At 47.2% G+C, this 15031-nt stretch overlaps 1 long non-coding RNA gene across 1 annotated transcript; it reads right to left on the reverse strand.

Moving 5' to 3' along the window:
- Window positions 1-443: 443 nt before the first annotated feature.
- LOC118731216 lies at window positions 444-7223 on the reverse strand. The gene is made up of 3 exons (XR_004991829.2): window positions 7117-7223; window positions 5822-5826; window positions 444-457 (listed from the first exon to the last, which is right to left on the reverse strand). It is a non-coding gene; the product is annotated as an uncharacterized LOC118731216 (long non-coding RNA).
- Between the last annotated feature and the right edge of the window lie 7808 nt (window positions 7224-15031).

Raw genomic sequence — 15031 nt, forward strand, 5'->3', positions numbered from 1 at the left:
CTCAGTCCATCCAGGCTGTTACAAATGCAAGATTTCGTCTTTTTTTTTTTTTTTTTTTTTTTTTTTTTTTTTTTTTTTTTTTACTGCTGAGCAATATCCCATTGTGTGTATTCCCGCTTCTTTATCCACCCGTGTATTGGTGGACATCTAAATTGCTTTTGTGTCTTGGCCAGCGAGGCTGCAAGGAACGGAGGGGATGCATGCACCCTTTTGAATGCGTGCTTTTGTTTTCTGCAGGTAAATACCCAGAGGTGAAATTGCTGGGTCCCAGGGCAGTTCCATTTCTAGTTTTCTTTTAGGCACCTCCACACTGTGCTCCACAGTGGCTGCACCAGCGTGCAGTCCGCCAGCAGGGCACGAGGGCTCCCTTCTCCCCGCAGCTCGCCAGCACTCGTTTGCGGGTTTGGTGCTGGGAGCCACTCCCCCGGGCGTGGGATGAGAGCTCCCGGCGGTTTTACTCTGCGTCTCTCCGGTGCGGAATGGCACTGCCTGTCCTCTGGCGTCTGCTGGCCACGTGCAGCTCCCCGTGTTCGAATGGTGTGTTTTTATTTTTAGTGCTCAGTGACACGAGTGCCTTATGTGCTTTGGATATTAGTCCTTATGGGAGGTGTTCTCCCACGCGGTGGTTTGTCTGGTAGTGTTCCTGTTTGTTTCCTTCGCTGGATAAAGACCTTTTCATTTGATGTCGTCCCATTTGTTTCTTTTGTTATTTGTTGCCCAAGGAGACATGTCCGAAAGCATATTGCTGAGGCAAGGTCACAGATGTCGCTGCCTGTGTTTCTTCTAGGAGTTTTGTGCCTTAAATGGACGTCTTTAATCCATTTTGAGTTTATTTTTGTATATGGTAAGAAAAAGTGGTTCGCTTGTCTATTTTTTTTCCCCACCTACTAATTTTACTGCTCTGTTTCCCCGAAAATAAGACAGTGTCTTATATTAATTTTTGCTGCCAAAGATGCACTAGGTCTTATTTTCAGGGGATGTCTTATTTTTCCATGAAGAAGAATACGGTACACATTTATTGTTAAATGAAAATAAAGGAAATTTATTACCTGTATACGGTACAGTAGTACGGTAGTTGTCAACACAAACCAGACAAACTGTGAATCCTACAGTATCAAGAATTTACTCATTTATTCAATGACAATCATGTCATCATCTTCTGGAACATCATCATAACAATCCAATTCCTGAATTTCCTGGTGAATTTCTTGTGACTCCATTTCTTTCAGAATCAGTGGGCCAAATCTCTCATGTTTAGCAATAGCATTCTGAGACAGAGCCTAGGGGGGGGCCTTATTTTTGGGGGGATGCCTTATATTTCACTCAGAAGGAAACCTTGTAAGTAGGTCTTATTTTCAGAGGATGTTTTATTTTCGGGGAAACACGGTACTATTACTATCATCATCATCGTCATCTCCTTCCTTCTTTGCTTCAGTATTCCTTAAAAAAAAAAAAAAGATATTTTTATTGATTTGAGAGAGAGAGAGAGGAAGGGAGAAGAAAGGAGAAAGAAACATGGATGTGAGAGAGGAACATCGATCCGTTGCCTCCTATATGCACCCCAATGGGGGCTCAAACCTGAAACGTGGGTCTGTGCCCTGACCGGGAATCGAAATGAGAGCTGGCCGGGGCTGTACTTCTGTCCTTTCCGACACGTTATAGTTCACAGTTAACTTGTACCAGGTAACACTGCATATCCTAGTGATACAGAGTGACTTTCCAGAAATCCCTTCTCTTAACTAAGTCATTGAACTCAGAGAGAGTGCACTGCACGGGGGAGATGGGGAAGAGCGGTGACAGGGAGAGTTGGGGTCAAATGCCGTGTGGGAGGAGGGTGTGCCCCTCTTTTCGGTGGAAATGGCATTTCTGTCTGGCCTGTGAGCACATGGTCATACGTCTGAGTGTGCTGAGTGCTTGACAAGGAGTTGGAGCCGAGCTGTCTGCGGCCGGAGATGTTCTCTGTGGAGCCGCGCCAGCTTCAGAAACAGGCCAATGGCTTTTTACGGCAGCTGTGCGGCATAGTGTGTTGGGTTTGCTCATCCCCAGTGCAACGGAAGCCAATCCCAGGTGTCTAGGTTCGTGCTGTCTTCTGCAGCAACGAACGTTCTAATTCGTCCAGCTGACTGGCTGTGAGAGCCTCGCTGGCCTGCAAAGCCTGAAATACTTACATCCGGGCTTTATAGAAAATTGTTGCCAACTTCTGAAGTTCCTGCACCGTCAAGGTAATTTATCAAGTTATGGGGCAGCTTGTTTATTTTTAACCAAATGCTTTGGGGTGATGTTTCTGCCCTTTTCCATTGATAAGTGGATTATTTTATTACTCCAGTTATGCAAAAGCGATATAACGGACACCAGGTCCTTTACACCCAATTTAATGAGTAAGACACCACCCGTCTCTCTGGGGTCACTGGTAGCTGTGCCCTCTTTGCTGATGCATCCTGCCCAGAGGAAACACTACCCTGAGTCTGTTTGTCATACATTTTTCTAGTTCTTTGTTTTTTAAGAAATAAAAGACAAAGATTTATTAATAGTTCTTAGAGTTGGAAAACTGGAAACACATCTGGCAAAACCAGAAGTGTTCCAAAGAAGAAAGAAATTTAAGAGTTATTGTACTATTGCACCAAAAACATTAAGATACCTAGGAATAAGCTTAGCTAAGGAGGTAAAAGACCTCTACTGTACTCAGAAAACTACAGGACACTGAAAAAGAGAGATGGAGGAAGATATAAACAGATGGAAGAACATATCATGTTCATGGATTGGTAGAATCAACATCAGTAAAATGTCCATACTACCCAAAGCAATCTACAGATTCAATGCACTCCCCATTAAAATACCAACGGCATATTTCACAGACCTAGAACAAACTCTCCTAAAATTAATCTGGAATAAAAAAAACAAACCCGAATAGCTGCAGCAATCCTGAGAAAGAAGAACAAAGTTGGAGGGTTTTGGTTTTTTTTTTTGGTTTTTTTGTGTGAAGGATTTCAATACCAGATATCAAGCTGTATTACAAGGCCACTGTTCTCAAAACAGCCTGGTACTGGCACAAGAACAGACATATAGACCAATGGAACAGAACAGAGAACCCAGAAATCGACCCAAGCCGTTATGCTCAATTAATATTTGACAAAGAAGCAAGAACATACAATGGAGTCAAGACAGTCTCTTCAATAAATGGTGCTGGGAAAATTGAACAGATATATGCAAAAAAAAAAAAAAAAAAAAAGGTGAAACTAGATCACCATACACAAAAACAAACTCAAAAAGGCTAATGGACTTGAATGTAAGACGGGAAACCATAAAAATCCTAGCGGAATCTACAGGAAGCAAAATCTCAGACATATGCCGAAGTAATATCTTTACTGACACAGCTTCTATGGCAATGGAGACTAAAGAGAAAATAAACAGATGGGACTACATCAAAATAAAATGCTTCTACACAGCAAAAGAAGCCATCAACAAAACAAGAAAGCCCATTGTATGGGAGAACATACTTGCCAATGTTACATCCAATAAGGGTTTAATCTCCAAAATTTACAGAGAACTCATACAAGTTAACAAAAGGGAGATAAACAACCCAATCAAAAAAGTGGGCAACGGACCTAAATAGATACTTTTCGAAAGAAGACGAAAGGCCAACAGACATATGAAAACATGCTCAGAGAGATGAAAATCAAAACGACAACGAGGTACCATCTCAGAATGGCTATCATCAACAAATCAACAAACTGACAAGTGCTGGCGAGGATGCAGAGAAAAAGGAACCCTCGTGCACTGCTGATGGGAATGCAGACGGGTGCAGCCACTGTGGAGAACAGTATGGAGTTTCCTCAAAAAGTTAAAAATGGAACTCCTGTTTGACCCAGTGATTCCACTTCTAGGACTATATCCCAAGAAACCAGAAACACCAGTCAGGAAGGATATATACACCCTTATGTTCATAGCAGCACAATTCACTACAGCTAAGATTTGGAAACAGCCTAGGTGCCCATCAGCAGATGAGTGGATTAAAAAACTGTGGTACAGCTACACAATGGGATACTACACTGCTGTAAAAGGGAAGGAACTCCTACCATTTGCAAGAGCATGGATGGACCCGGAGAGCATTATGCTAAGTGAAATAAGCCAGTCGGAGAAAGATAAATATCACATGATCTCACTCATTTGTTGATTATAATGAACAACATAAACTGATGAACAAAAATAGATCCAGAGACAGAGAAGCATTGATCAGATGCTCAAACCTCAGAGGGAAGGTAGGGGAGGGTAGGAGTAAGGGGGAGACATCAACCAAAGGACTTGTATGCATGCATATAAGCCTAGCCAATGGACACAGACAACAGGGGGTGAGGGCATGAGTGAGGGGGGGGAGTGAGGGGATGAGGAGACATATGTAATGCCTTAATAAAGAAAGAAAAAGAAAAAAAGGAGTTAATATAGTAAAAAATGCACTCTTGAGAACATCCGTTCTGTATTCTTAGCCCTAAGACTGGTCTGGGATGGCCAGGAGTCAGGAGCCAGGTGTCCGGAGGACAGTTGCCAAGGGGTCTGGTCACAGCCTGAGTCCTTTAGGGTGGTCAGAGGGTTATATGAAAATAGCTGTTCAGGCATTGACACAGGACTGGATGGTTCAAAAGCTTTCGTTCCAAGGCTAGTCTAAGACTGTAGTCAGCAAACTGTGGGTCGAGAGCCACATTCGACTCTTTGACCTCTTGAGTGCGGCTCTTCACAAAATACCACTGCCTGGGCGAGTCTATTTTGAAGAAGTGGCGTTAGAAGAAGTTTAAGTTTAAAAGACTTGGCTCTCAAAAGAAATTTCAATCGTACTGTTGCTATTTGGCTCTGTTGATGAATGAGTTTGCCGACCACTGGTCTAAGATAAGAAAAAGAATTGTTTTCTTATGTCTCCGCCTTCCTAATGTTAATCGTTTAGCAGCTTGGTTGAAGTCACTCCATTTTGTATTCTCCTGTCTTCACTCTTTCCATCTGAATCAAACACCAGCTACTTATTCTCTCTCACAGTTTATGCAGATGGGGAATTGCTCTAGGTTCTGGCTCTCTCCTGGTTTCAGCCGGAGCGGAAGGCCTGCCTGGGGCTGGGAGGTCCACTTCTAAATGCACGCGGACAGACGGACGGCTGTTGGCGGGAGGCTCCTCCTCACCGTGTGGGCCAGGCCTCGCCACCGGGCGGCTGGCTCCCCCGGAGTGAGCGGCTGTTCCGTCCAAGGGAAGAGTCGGAGGGAGCTGATCACATTGCTCTCAACTTCCGTGTAGAAAATTGAATTTCTACACAAAAATACTCACTTCTTTTAAATTTAAGAAAGCATTTAGTTGTTTGCCTTCTTGGTATTTTGAAGTAGCGCATCCACATGTTTGTCACGTCGGTCTGTTCCAGTGAGGACATCCCTCCACCGCAGGGACAGGCGGAGTTTTCCTGGTTTTACCGTGTGGCTCTGGCACGCGGCCTCCGCCCGCTCAGAGCTGGTTTCCGTATGTGCTGTGAGGCCGGGCCCACTTTGCCCGTGGTGGTCGGCAGTCCCCGCGCTCTTTGTGGAGCAGGCCGTCCTGCCTCCGCCGAATGGTCTTGGCGTCTTTGCAAACAAATCACCGGCCACAGATTGCACATTTTATTTCCGGGCTTGCGGTTCTGTTCCAGGGACCTATCTGCCTACCCTTAGACCAATGTCACCGTGTTTTGATTACGGCGAGTTTTGTAATTGGGATGTGTGGGGCCTCCAATGCCATCGATCGGTTTAAAGACGGTACCGTCTGTCCTGGGCCCCTTGCAATGCCATTGGAGCTCGAGGATAGGCTTGACCACTACTGAGCAAAAGATGATTGTGATTTTTTAAAAAAAATAAGTATTGCCAAAACCGGTTTGGCTCAGCGGTAGAGTATCAGTCTGCAGACTGAAAGGTCCTGGGTTCGATTCCGGTCAAGGGCATGTACATTGGTTGCGGGCACATCCATGGTAGGGGATGTGCAGGAGGCAGCTGGTCGATGTTTCTCTCTCATCGATGTTTCTAGCTCTCTATCTCTCTCCCTTCCTTTCTGTAAAAAATCAATAAAATATATTTTTTTAAAAAATAAGTATTGCCCTGGCATGTTTGTCTCAGTGGACTGAGTGTCGGCCTGCAGACTCAAGGGTCCCAGGTTCGATTCCAATCAAGGGCATGTACCTTGGTTGCGGGCACAAACCCAGTAGGGAGTGTGGAGGAGGCAACTGATAGATGCTTCTCTCTCATCGATGTTTCTGACTCTCTTCCCTCTCCCTTCCTCTCTGTATAAAATCAATAAAATATATTTTAAAAATAATAATAACTATTGTAACTTCATTAAAATGAAAAGACAATATTCAAAATGATGCAACAATACTGCACACATAATGCAGAAATCAGTGCATTTTCCAAAAGCACGTTTTAGCCTGCATGTAGTCAGACTAGCACATCAGCGTCGCACAGCCAAGTCACTCGGCGGTGGGAGGCAAACAGTGGTTTAGCAGTTGTGAGAGCACCGAGCACCAAACACTGAGCACCAAGCACCGAGCATCGCGGTGCCGCGCCTTCTCCTCGGGGCCTGGCTGCGCGGGCGCAGAGGCTGGCGGGCAGTGGGAGGGAGCCGCGGGCTGTGGTGCTGAAAGCGGACGGTGCGGGTGTGACTCTCCGGTTAAGACAGTCGCTCTGGGTCAGAAGGCTACACGTCAAAAGCAAGCAATCCCCAGGAAATACCGAGTAGGAACCCGCAACACAAGGCCAGCTTGTGTTGTGTTTGTTTATTAATAGACAAAAAACAAAAAACAAAAAACCACAACACCCCAAAACACACATTCCCACACAGCAGCTCTCAACCACACAGCTGCTTCATTATTGCTCAGAAGCATCCGCGCTGGGCCTCGTGCGGCCGCTGTTTCTGTGAGGCAATGGCAGTGGCCGTGGGCGGGGCGGGTGGGACACAGCAGGAGCTGGAAGGAAATGTTCTGTCACCTTCTTACTTTTCAAGAAGTGAGTCACGTACGGGTGGAAGCGTGGCTGCCAGGTAAACTGCCAGTGCCCCCTTGGCGACAGGAAGTGACATCAGCCTCGGGTGATTTTTACACCAGGTCTGTCCAGCCACAGTAAGAACACCCCACTCCCCACCGAAAAGGCTGCAAAAACACATCAAACAAAATGTAACAGACCAAAGAGCCAGAAGTCCTCAAACTTACTCAGCAAAAGCAATTCTTTTTATTTTATTATTATTGTCTAAAGTGTTACATATGTCTCCTTTTCCCCAGTTGACTCCCTTTCTCCCCGCCGCAGCTATTCCTTCCCTGGGCAAGTCCCCCGCCCCCACCCCCCAGTGTCTGTGTCCATTGGTTATGCTAATGTGCATACACTCAAGTCCTTTGGTTGTTCTCTAACCCGCCTCTCCCTCCACCCCCCTGCCCCGCCATTTGTCTCTGGATCTATTCTTGTTCATCAAATTATGTTGATCATTATATCCCACATATGAGTGAGATCACATGATATTTATCTTTTTCCAACTGGCTTATCTCACTTAGCATAATGCTCTCCAGTTCCATCCATGCTGTTGCAAATGGTAGAAGTTCCTTCTGTTTTATAGCTGCATAATATACCATCGTGTAGCTGTACCACAGTGTTTTAATCCACTCATCTGCTGATGGGCACCTAGGCTGTTTCTAAATCTTAGCTATTGTAAACAGTGCTGCTATGAACATAGGGGTGCATATATCCTTTCTGATTGGTATTTCTGATTTCTTGAATATATTCCTAGAAGTGGAATCACTGGGTCAAACGGGAGTTCCATTTTTATCTTTTTGACTCTGAGGGAACTCCATACTGTTCTCCACAGTGGCTGCACCAGTCTGCATTCCCACCAGCAGTGCCCGAGGGTTCCTTTTTCTCTGCATCCTCGCCAGCACTTGCCATCTGTGTGAGATGGTACCTCACTGTTGTTTTGATTTGCACCTCTCTAATGATTAGTGACTTGGAGCATGTTTTCATAGGTCTCTGGGCCTTCTGTATGTCCACTTTCAAAAAGTCTATTTTGTCTATTTCGTTCCTTTGCCCATTTTTTGATTGGGTTGTTTATCTCCCTCTTGTTAAGTTGTATGAGTTCTCAGTAAATTTTGGAGATCAAATCCTTATTGGGAAAAGCATTGGCAAATCTGTTCTCCCCTGTAGTGGGAAAAGTAATTCTTTATGATTCTAAATACTGTGCTTTCTCCAGTTGGCTCAGTTTCTAGTCTATCAAGAGTCCTAGTCCAGTGTGAGGTTGTTTTTTTTTTAATATTGATTATGGTATCACATAATTGTCCTCATCCCCCCATTTACACACCAAACCCCTCCCAACATATGCCCCCTCCCCCCTGTTGTCCGTGACCACTGGTTAGGCTTATATGCATGCACACAAGTCCTTTGGTTGATCTCTCTCCCTTCCTCCCACCCTCCCCTACCTTCCCGCTGAGGTTTGAGAGTCTGATTGATGCTTCCCTGTCTCCGGGTCTGTTTTTGTTCATCAGTCCATGTTGCTCACTATTTCCCCTAATGTGTGAGATCATGTACTACAAGAAAATACACTTGTAAGAACCGAGAATAAGACCATCCATAATGGTTATGCTGAGAGGCAAATGAATCCGTCTATAGTGAGTTTCTTTCTGGGACAACAGTTCTTTTCAGTCCCAATTTCTATGTCAAACAGTTCCTTATGTGTACATGTCAGCAATGATATTTCAGTTCTGGATGGTGGACAAATGATGGTGATACAGGTCCGACCGTCTCTGGTTTGGTTCTGGGCATCCTTCAGCGACACACAGCTGCTGTCTGCTAGTATGGCAAGGCATTGTCAGTGTCTTCCCTCTCTGGACTGTTTCTCTTCTGTCTTTGTGGCTGGAGCAGTCCTGTCAATTCCTCTCTGCTGCAGAAATCCACATGGTCCTAGAGTGTTTTTTTTTTCTTTCCTGAAAATATACAAACATATTCTCTACCAAAAGTTAATAAAGGAATATTTTCTATAAAATAGACTTGGGATTCTTTTTCATTTTTTTGCCCAAACGATTCTCCTCTGGCTTGTTTTGACACCATGTGTGTTTTTCATGGGTGATTTGAGCTGCCCTGAGGTGTGTCTTTGGAGGTGGAGGTCCCAGGTTCGAGGGTCTGCAGCTGGGGTGGCAGGATATTGGCTGGAGTGGGCGCTGGGTTGCGGGGCAGTTCCCAGGCCTGTCTTGGTGGTAGTGTTGATGAGTTTCTAAAAAAGGCCAAGATGGTGTCCGCCCAAGATGGCGTGGGCTCCGTCCGTGCTGGAGTCCCGCTGTCCGGGGAGTGCCCGCAGCGAGGCAGTCTCTCCTTGTCAGGGAGAGCCTGTCTGCCAGCTCCTGTGCTCCTGCGAGATGTAACTGTCCCTCCCTCACTCACACCACACGCACATCCACACACTCTCCTCTCACACCCTCACTCACCCGCTGCCTCTCCCTCCGCTTCCTCCTGCCAGCCGCCACCTTCGAACCCTCCAGCGTGAGTTTAATGCTGAGTGCATGTCACTAAGACAGTAACTAACTGGTTAATCGGTGGCTGGTAGACTGCCAGTTTACACAGAGGTCTGCGCTGTGGGCGTATACAAAAGCGTCCCCGTCCATACCCCCCTCCCCAGAGTTTTGTGTCCATTGGCTGTACTTATATGCATGTATACAAGTCCTTCGGTTGATCTCTTATGTATGGGGGGTGGGGGTCAATGTAAAATATGTACACAGATAATAATTTAATAAAAAAAATAATTAAATAAAAAAGCGTCCCCGTCCCATCTTCATGGACTTGGGCAGACTTTCCTCCAAGGCCAAGCAAATCGAGGGTCCCCAGCATGACAGCATCTCTCACCCTCTCTCCACAGAGTCCAAGGTCGTCCGGTGAACCTCAGTCGAACGGGAGAGCTGCTTGAGAACCGTTTGCTCCCAGACCCTCTGCGGGAGCGGACCGGACCCGAGCGGGGAGAAACCACGGGACAAGCGCCCACCCCCCGCGGTCCTGGTGCGGCTTCTCTGCGGCTGAGCCGGCCCTCCGCCCGCAGGTAAGGGCTGTGTGGCGCTGCCTTCGCTTCCTCCGCCTCCGGGAAAACCTGCTCTGTCCAGGCGGCTGTCAGGCGGCCGGCGCTGTGTGCGGAGCTGACCTCGACCCACGTCCGGGGATGGGCAGGGCCTTGGGGTGCTGTCTCTGCAGAGCTTTGCTGCTGCGGAGCTTGGGGGCCGGGGCAGAGCTTTGGGTGGGGGGCAGGACCATGCGGAGGTGAGGCGGAGGGAGGCTTTTGGGACTTGAGGTGCAGGAGCTGCTCTGTGACAAGGGCTCCCTGGTGGCACTTTGGGGACCCGTTTTCCTCGCTGTAGGTGCTGGAAGTGACCTCCGCCGACCACCTTCTGTAACCAGCTGCAGGGGCCGCGGAGGGATGGGGACCCTCGGAGGGACCTCAGGGTGTGGGGAAGCTCTGTGGTCGGTGCTGGGCGCCTTTAGGGCTGGCTGTGGAAGGACCCAGCGGAGCCTGAGGGCTGCCCCCTGCGTCCTGCTGGGCAGTGTGTGTGTGTGTGTTGGCTGAGGTCCACCACAGAGACAGTCTGGGTTTGGAAATAGGCAGAGCTGATCTGCCTGCACCTGCGGAAGCTGTACTTGGAGTCGGAGGGCTGCAGTCCCCGGAGATAAGCCCTGTCTGTGCAGGCGGAGAACCACCTGCCATCTGTCCGTGCTGCACCGCTGGCTCCTGCCGGCTCTGGGCCTCGGTGGCGATGGAGACAGGGCTTGCATTGAATCTGTGGGTTGCTTTCAGTAATGTTGCCATCTAGACGAGTTATTACATAGTGACTGCTCATCTGTTTATTCCTCACTATTGTATGCTCGCTTTGTGTGTTTTAAAATACCCTGTAACGAAACCACCCAGCCTTCTCTGCTTGCTGCCGGCTTGTTTTGGTCATTGAGATTCACTCATGTTGTAGGGCCGCGTTCTAATGGCCTCACGTTCACTGCTGTATAGTATTCCATCGCATGATCACACAGAATTCTTCATGCATTTTCCTGCTGGTGGGTATTTAAGTTGGTTCCAATTTTTATAAAATAAAAAATTGGTTCCAATGAAAACTTGTTTATCATAGAAATATATTGTACTTTATATCTTTAAACAACAACAACAACAATACTCCTACTCCAGGTGCACCTGGGTGTCTCCTTGGGCACATCTGCACGAGTCCAGAGTGAGGCAAAGCTTTATGTCCATCTTCAGCTTACTAGACACTCTCAAGTTGCTCTCCAATGTAGCCATTTATTTAAGTCTAACGTGAGTAGGATTCCTCATGTTAAACTGTCCTTGCATTCCACAATCCCTTCCCTGTGGTGTTACAACATCCTGTGCTTTTAAGGTGCTGGCTTTGCAGAGTGGGTGTTTTTGAAGCCTTTTTGCACCTTGACACACAAGAGGGATGTGCTGCTCCCACTGCAGGTTGCCCTGGTATAGAGTCCCGCCTATTTCCCCTTATAAGCTGGCGGTTTATCGAAGACGAAAATCGTTTCTTCATTGAAGATTTGGCAAAGCTCACCTGGAAAACCACCTGTGAAGGTGTTTTGTGTGTGGCGGGGGGGGGGGGGGGGGGATATGAATCCTTGACCAGCATCTCAATGATTTCTAAGATTATTCACTTTTTAATGACTTAATTTTGATTTCTTAAAGTTTTTTCTATGTTATCCTTTTACAGGTTTAGTGGTATACACACCCTTTGAAATCTCTCCTCTGTAAGAGTAGTTGGTCCTCATCCTTCCTTATATTGTTTGTGCCTTCTTTCTTCCTGCCAAGGTCTGCCTCTCTTATGGGTGTTCCTAAAGATTCGCCTTTTTTATATTGTTACTAGAGGCCTGGTGCACAAAATCTGTGCACTGGGTTGGGGGGAGGAGGAGGGATCTTCAGCCTGGCCTGCACCCTTTCACAATCCGGGACCCCTCGGGGGATGCTGGCAGTCAGACATCCCTCTCCCAATCCGGGATCCCTCGCTCCTTACTGCCCACCTGCTTGCTCCTTACTGCTAGGCTCATTGCTCATTAGCACTACTGAGAGATGGGAGGAGGGAGAGGCTCCCTCCACCGCCATTGTACTCACCAGCTCTGGCTGAGCAGCCACTCCACCTGTGGGTACGTACTGACCACCAGGGGGCAGCTCCTGTATTAAGCATCTGCCCTAAGTGGTCAGTACACATCACAGTGACTTGTCATTCCGCTGTAAGGCTTTTATTATATAGACTAGAGGCCTGGTGCAAAAATTCATGCACGGAGTGGGCGAGAGTTCCTCAGCCCAGCCTGCACCCTCTCCAATCTGGGACCCCTCGAGGGAAGTCCGGCTGCTCGTTTAGGCCCAATCCTGGGTGGGAACAGGCCTAAACAGGCAGTTGGACATCCCTCTCACAATCCAGAACTGTTGGCTCCCAACCACTTGCTTGCCTGCCTGCCTGATTTCCTCTAACTGCTTCTGTCTGCCAGCCTGATCACCCCCTAAGCACTCCCCTGCCAACCTGATTGATGCCTGCTTTCCTGCCAGCCTGTTTGCCCCTAAATGCCCTCCCCTGCAGGCTTGATCGCCCACAACTGCCCTCCCTTGTAGGCCTGGTTCCTGCCAACTGCCTTCCCCTGCTGGCCATCTTCTGGCGACCATCTTGTGTCCACATGGGGGCAGGAACTTTGTCCACATAGGGGCAGCCATCTTGTGTGCTGGAGTGACAATCAATTTGCATTACTCTTTACAGATGAGGGTAGGGATTCCCTTGGGGTGTGGGGTGACCTGGGCAAGGGACCTGTGGTGGTTTGCAGGCTGGTGACACCCCCCCGTGACCCAAGTGGAGGCCCTGGTATCTGGGATTTATTTATCTTCTATAATTTAAACTTTGTAGCCTAGAGCGGAGCCAAGCCTCCTGCTCGCTCCATGACCTCAGCCATTTTTGTTGGGATTTATTTACTTTCTATAATTGAAACTTCGTAGCCTTGAGTGGAGGCCTGGACCCACCAGGGTGTGTGGAAAGCTTGGCTTCCTCTATTGCCAGGAAACCCAAGCCTCCTGCTCTCTCTGTGGCTACAGCCACCTTGGTTGGGTTTAATTTGCTGATTAGCTGGTAGGCATGGCTTGTGGGTGTAGCAGAGTGATGGTTAAGTTGCATAGATAGGATTTTCTTGTTGTTGCCATGTTTCCCATCTATTGAATTGTGGTTGTCTTATTAACAATTTCCCTTGACTTACCTTGAGTTTATTCTTTTGTATATGCTGAGTTGAAAGCTTTAGTTAGTTTTCAGGCATTTTCCTCATAAATTCATATAAGGCTATATATTTGCCTTTGAGTGCTTCTTTGGCTGCTTACTTCATTTATATTGTGATCTTCCTCCCCTCATAAAAGCATTTGACTTTATATCTCCGTGTACACCTTTGGTTGCATTGCACTGGTTTTTATTGGCAGCAGTCTCCTCACTCAATTTTAAATCCTTTATAGCTTACATAACTTACCTATAACTCATTATTTGTTCTAACACTTCCAATTATGTGGATTCCAGGAGCCAGATGTCACTGATTTATAATCTTACTAGAGCCCGATTCAAGAAATTCATGCAAGGGGCTCACCCTGAGCCCCGGCTGCCTCACAGTCCTGCCCACTGGTCATTCCGCTGTCCAGTCTAATTAGCATATTAGCTCTTTGTTATATAAGATTGCATTGTGGCTAGTAAGTCTGACTATTGAGTTTCCCTTTATGACCTAATACATGTTCTGTATTTCATGATAACTCTGTGTTTGGGCAGAATGTACATTATTTATTTGTTGGGCATAAAGACCTGTACGTATGTTTGATCACATTTGCTATCACATTATTCATCAAGATCCTTATTTTGAGGACTTGATCTCTCTGTTCCTGAGTTGGGTTCAGTCTCTAGTACCACTGTGATTCTTCCCATTCCTTCTTGTGGGTGTTTTTGCTTTAAACGTTTTTAATTGTTGTTGTGAGATAGTGTACTTAGGGCATTTGCACCTAACGGAGCACTGCAGTGCTGTGGCTCCTGCCAGCCCCATGGCGATGGAGGCGGGATCCATCCTTCCCAGCCGGGGCTGTGGTGTGTGGCCGATACTGACCATGGGCAGGCAGAGCTCATGGATGCCTGGAACTCCTTCACTGTGACCCCGGGAAATGGGCAAACCTGGGCCACGTCCAGTTCTTCTACTTACCATCTGGCCTCTCAGCGCCTGTTTTCTGGTCAGTCCAGAAGGATTTGGCAAGTATGCAGTAAGTGCTCAATAAATGGGTGTGCACGTTATGGTATCCTGTGGCAGGGCCAAGATATCTGGGGACACTTAGTGTCTTGGTGGTCATGCCTGAGGTTAAGACAATTCCTAAGGGTCCTCCTCTTCCAGGAAGCCCTCAGATAAATCCCTGCCTGCCACCGCCTACTTCGAACCACAGCCACAAGCATGTCAAGGGCTGAACCACAGAACTGAGAGCCACACACATTAGTTTTCCCTGAAGACCCTCTTCATCCAGTTTCCAGTAAGGAGGGCAGGTAGACCCTATTTAGACACTTGTCGTGGGCTGGGAAGACCAGAGGGACTTTTAGAATGGGGCTTTGAGGACCGAGTGGGAGTTATCTGGGCAGAGCAATCATTTTAGACGATTCAGCTAGGACAGTGGTTGCAAACCACTGCTCGCGAGCCCCATGCGGCTCTTTGGCCCCTTGAGTGCGGCTCTTCCACAAAACACCATGGCCTGGGCGAGTCTATTTTTGAAGAAGTAGGCTCTCAAAAGAAATTTCAATCATTGTTCTGTTGATATTTGGCTCAGTTGACCAATGAGTGTGCTGACCACTGGGCTAGGACCAAACTCTTAGGTAAGAGACTGACGTTTCTCTCCATTTTGTCCCACAATCTGTCACTAAGAAGAGGATCCCTCTCCTTACTGACTTCAGAAGTCAGGAGCTAAATGTCTTTTTAAAGACAAAAGTACCTCAAGAAATTCCCAGTTAATTTCACTTTCA

Source organism: Pipistrellus kuhlii, unplaced genomic scaffold (genome assembly GCF_014108245.1).
Source record: "Pipistrellus kuhlii isolate mPipKuh1 unplaced genomic scaffold, mPipKuh1.p scaffold_m20_p_30, whole genome shotgun sequence".
NCBI lineage: Eukaryota > Metazoa > Chordata > Mammalia > Chiroptera > Vespertilionidae > Pipistrellus > Pipistrellus kuhlii.